Source organism: Sapajus apella, unplaced genomic scaffold (genome assembly GCF_009761245.1).
Source record: "Sapajus apella isolate SASKATOON/1434 unplaced genomic scaffold, GSC_monkey_1.0 scaffold28, whole genome shotgun sequence".
Taxonomy (NCBI): Eukaryota; Metazoa; Chordata; class Mammalia; order Primates; family Cebidae; genus Sapajus; species Sapajus apella.
This window is the reverse complement of record NW_022436968.1, coordinates 13273315-13278655: the sequence shown is the minus strand read 5'-3', so window position 1 is coordinate 13278655 and position 5341 is coordinate 13273315.

The following is a 5341-nucleotide window of genomic DNA, read 5'->3' as shown; positions in this document are numbered from 1 at the left end:
CTTAGAACTTAAAAATATGATCTTATTTAGAAATAACCTTTGCAGAGGTAACTAAAGATGTCAAGATGGAATCATCCTAGATTTAGAGTGGGCCCTAAATCCAGTGACTGGTGTCCTTGTAAGAAGAGTAAGGGAAACAGAGACACAGGGAGAAATGCTGTGTGAAGATTGAGGCAGAGATTAGAGTTATGCAGCTGCAAGCCTAGAGGCTTGGGGCCACCTCCTGTGCTGGAAAGGTCAAGGAAACTTTCTTCCCTACAGACTTCAAAGGGAACTCGCCCTGCTGACACCTTGATTTCAGTATTCTGGCTTCCAGAACTATGAGAGAATAAATTTCTGTTGTTTTAAGACACCAAGTCTGTGATAATTTGTTATGGAAGCCCTGGGAAACTAATACACCCACTAAATAAATGTTGAACAAATGGTTTGCTATTGTCTGAGTTTTGGTCCAACCCTGTTCTCTGGTTTCTGGCAAGAGCAATAAGGAGTAAGTCGTGCACTCTTCATTAGGAAACACTAGCAGAAAGGTTTGGGTGCAAAACAGAGTTCAGAATTAGACATGTTGAGTTTCAGCTGTCTGTGCTATAGCTAAGTGATGTTGAACTGTCAATCAGATGTATCATTCTGGATTGTAGAATCCAGGTTTGGGTTGGGTATATATGTTGAGAGTTGTCTGCATACAAATGGTACATGAAACACAGAAGTGGCTGAGATTGCCTAGGATGTGAGTGGTGTGAAAGAGAAAAGAGGAGCACTTCAGACAGTTCCCCAAGGAGTCCCATCATTCAAACATGGAGTATAGGAGAAAGAGATGCTAAAGGAGACTGGGAGGGAAAAATAGAGAAGACAGAGAAAAAGGAAGTAGCATATCATTCAGGGAAGGAGGCTATTTCAAGAAGCAGAGAACATTCCCCATGTTGAATGCTGAGAAGATGTTAGATAAAATCCAGATCAAACCTGGCCGTGGGTGTTAGCAACACAGAGGTCATTGGTGACTTAAGCAAGGGTAGTTTAGGCAGAGCAGCATTCAGGTTGAAGTAGGTTGAGAAGTATATACATATGTGAAATATTTTAATACATCTTGTAAAAGGAAGAAAGAAATTCAAGATAGCAAAGCTTGTAAAGTTTGGCTATGAAGGACAGTAGGACACAAGAGCCGTGTGTGTGTGTGTGTGTGTGTGTGTGTGTGTGTGTGTGAGATGAAAAAGACTTAGGCAAGCTTAAATGCTGTTGAAAGGGAAGGTTAAGGGGGAGAATTAATGAGAAGGAATGAGTTTGGGGATACAGTGCGGGGAGAGTAGATGTAATAGTGCAAAATCTATATAGAAGGCGTTCACAGATGGGATTCATAAGACACGTGGAAGAACTTGGCCTTGGAAAGAAGGAGAGACCTGTCCTCCACTGTGACAGCAGGGAAGTTAAAGACAGGTGAGAGTAGCTGTGGATAAGCAGGTCATAGATTTTTTTGATGGTTGGCCAAGGCTATATTATCATCTAATGTGTATAGTTTCCCAGAAAATTAAAAGACTATATATTTATTTTCTCCTAGTTTGTATTGTACACTGCTTTATACTGAAATTCTTTTATCTGCCTATAATTAATTCAAATGAGGGATATGTTAGGGTAGTGACTTCTCTATAACTTGGTATATTGTGTCAGTATGCTACGCTATTCTTATAAAATAAAAAGTTCCACGATTATATTTAGTCATTAATTTTGCCAGAAAATCTCACACATATCCATGGAATAAAATGTTTTGCTACTTTCCCAAGAGAGAAAAATTATGTTTTCCAAAAGGAAAAAATGTGGCATATTCATGAAAAGAATTGTTTTGAGGATTTCCTTATTGACTTACCCAAATTTTTAAAAATGTAAGCAGTTTTAAATAAGATAATTGTTTTATGATTATTCCCAAAGCAAACTGAGTAAATATTAGATGTGGGGCTGTTCATACATTTACACACGGTGTAAAGCAAGTACAATGACAGATACACAGGTAAGTGATTAGGTAGGTGGGTAGGCAGCGAAGCTCCTTAACATCTGTCCTACTGCTCCTGTTACCACACACATGATAAGCTGAATAACGCAGCTGGCTGTTGATTTAACCTTTGAGTTTTCTGGCTCCTGGCATGTAAGAATTCTAACATTATGCCTGAGCAACACTGAATAATAAATCAGATACTGCTTTGAAAACATGTGTGATCCCATACATATAATTTTTTTTTTTGATGAGCTGTTTTTCTTTTAACCTTAATCCTTTTAGTTTGTTATGAAATTCCTTTTGGCATAATCACCCCCAGGAATGGCAAGGATAGAGCATTTCCTCTCGTACCCCCCCATCCTACCCATTTTCTTTGACATGACGTTTACTGTCTGTTAATGATGTGGTAGAAATGGCAGGATGCTGGAGAATCAAGATTTAACTACTAATGAATGTCAAGTCACTATTTTAATCTAGTACTTTCATTTTGATCCTCTACATGTTAGCCTTCCGATCCATGGTTCATAAGCTGTTCTGTTTGAGTGTGTTACTGGGAATTACTTTACATCATTGAAGTTAAGTAAATTTTGCCACACTTTATCTCTTTATAAATCACTGTAGTTACCATAATTCATTTCGGTAATTTATTCATAGGGCAATTACATAGTTATTAATGGAATAAATTATGGTGTAAAGGTTTTCTTTTAAAACCCAAGTACTCTACCTTTACAAATATTCTAGACATTATCAGTCTTCTGATAACAAAACATTAATAACTTTTCATTTATATTTTGAAAGGTAACACTATCTGCATATACTTTTTCAGTTTCTGAATTTTAGTTGTGGACTTGTAATTCAAAGCTATAAAACTGTCATTTAGAGAACATTGGGTTTTATTATTGAAATGAGAAGATTAAAAAATGGAGACACAGAGAATATTATACATTTACATTCTCAGGATTGGCAAATTGGGTTCACATAGGCCCCTAAAAATGTCTGTGGAAACCAACAAACAAGCTGGAATAAGAGTTTGGAGAACAAGTGTCTTAGGTTAGATACAACTGACTGCAAGATCTTCAGCAAATCATTCAATGTCTCTAAGCTCCTGTTTCCTGGATTATAAAATAAGAGAATCAGACTAGACATTTCTTTTAATATTCGTTTTAGCTGTAACATTTTCAGGACAACCACACTTTATGGGTCACAGAGTAGTAACTATAATGATTTATTTCTTTCAGAAAAAGCATGCTCAATAAATTACTGTATTACAAAACACAGGAGGAGCCTAGCATAATAAAAAGGACACAGAATGAGTCAGACTGAGACTGAAATTCTAGCTTCACCATTACTGGCCTTAAGCAGTTCTGCCAGTTTCCTCACCTGTCCAGGTGGAGTGCTATCTCTGCTTTGTTGTATTTATCATGGAGGATTGCTATGAAGATAAAGGTATCTAGCACAATTTAGGTGCTCAATAGGTTATATATGTTCTTGACTCCTTTTAAAATTTCACTGAAAGTGCAAAGTATATGTGTAGTAGATGTCTAGGGATATAAGATTAGTCACACAGTGTAAGAAAGAAGCGTTAAAAATGGCCAGAAAAAAATTCCCAAGTCATGAGATTGAGGCAAGAAGTGTCTCAATAAGGCCAGTAATCCTATACTGGGGAAGTGGGATAATGATATTAACCCAAAGTAGAACTCCATTATACTTAGCATTAAGAAATACACTTTGGAATGTTAGGAAGGGCAGATCATGAGGTCAGGAGTTTGAGACCAACCTGGCCAACACAGTGAAACCCCACCTCTACTAAAAATACAAAAATTAGCTGGGTGCGGTCCCAGCTGCTTGGGTGGCTGAGGCAGGATAATTGCTTGAACCCGGGAGGCGGAGGTTGCAGTAAACAGAGATTGCACCACTGCACTCCAGCCTGGCTGACAGAGCTGGACTCTGTCAGAAAGAAAGGAGCGGGGAGGGGAGGGGAGGAGCGGGGAGGGGAGGGGAGGGGAGGGGAGAAAGAGAAATACACCACTGTAGAAAATAAGGCAAAGGGAACAGAAAAACTATATTAAAAAATTCTCAACAAACAGGAAGTCAATTAGCTCAACAGCAAAAATCAGCCAGGTAGGAAGGTTTGTGAAGGGAAATCAATGGAATGAGAATCTTTTTGTGTTTCCAGGCATGGGCAAGGTACTTTGCCAAGTTCTCATTAATAAACCTGCCCTAAACTTTCTTGACTTCCTCTGGCTACTTTTCTCAATACATTTTTGACACGCAAGAGCACCGGACATTTCTCCTGTGCTGTGGAAATGTGATTGCAGATCAGTCTCATCACCTTGGAGCCTGTTTTATCCTACCTAGAGAATGCATTGTAAGGAAGGAATAATGCAATGTAAGCTGCTCCTAGGTCATCCATATTCCAAATGTGCAACCCTTTATTTTCAAATTATAATTTTAAAGTGAATCTTCCAAAGGTTTATTTGCTTGAAATAAGCTTCTGTCAAAGTGTTATAGCTATTTCTGGGAGTTCCTCAGGGTTCTTGTGATCTCTGATAGTTTGCCACATTTGGCTGTTAATCCTTACAGTTTCTTCTGTTTGGATCCCTTTTTTCCATTTCACTGTTTATTCTGTTGTTGCCCCCACTTTGGATGTAATCATTTGGGAAAATGGTAGTCTACAGGCACTCTTGCTCTTAGAACTGGGCAACGGTACTTGCTCCAACCTTCCTCCAGCCGTGCTGCTCTCCGTGGGGTACAGAATCCATTGGGCCTACTTCTCCTTTTCTAGACCATGCTCTGGGTACCCAGGACTCAAGACTCCTGCTTGGAAGGACTTCAGGCTTCTTCTCTGGCCCATTCTGAGGCTAATACAACCCTGTGTGCAACTCTAGGGGCTCAATGTGCAGCTAAAGGTGACTGTTTTCCATGGGAGGGTGTGTGGAGCTTGGAAGCATGACCTGGGATATCCACACATGGTGAACAAGGCCCTTCCTCATATGAGGCTGACAGAGTGAGCATGGAAAAAGAGGGCTGTGGGTGATGGGCAGGAGAGGGAGGAGGGGAGGGAGAATTCTAAATTTCAACTGTCTTGCAAGTCATTATGAAGACAGGTTTGTCAAGGTAGGAGGATAAGACATACTCCAGGAAATTAGGTAGTTTGATTTATAACATTTAAATATTTGGACATAGGAGTGCAAGTCTCCTTTGTACTCCCACCCAGCTCTGTGGATGTTGGGGTAGGCCTGTCTGAGGTGACGTGATCACGCTGAAGATACTTCTTCAGCACGAGGGAGGGCTCTTTCTAATTCCTGTTAGCACTGGTGACACCAGTCTGTGAGTTTAACAAGACCTCCTTGAAGACCT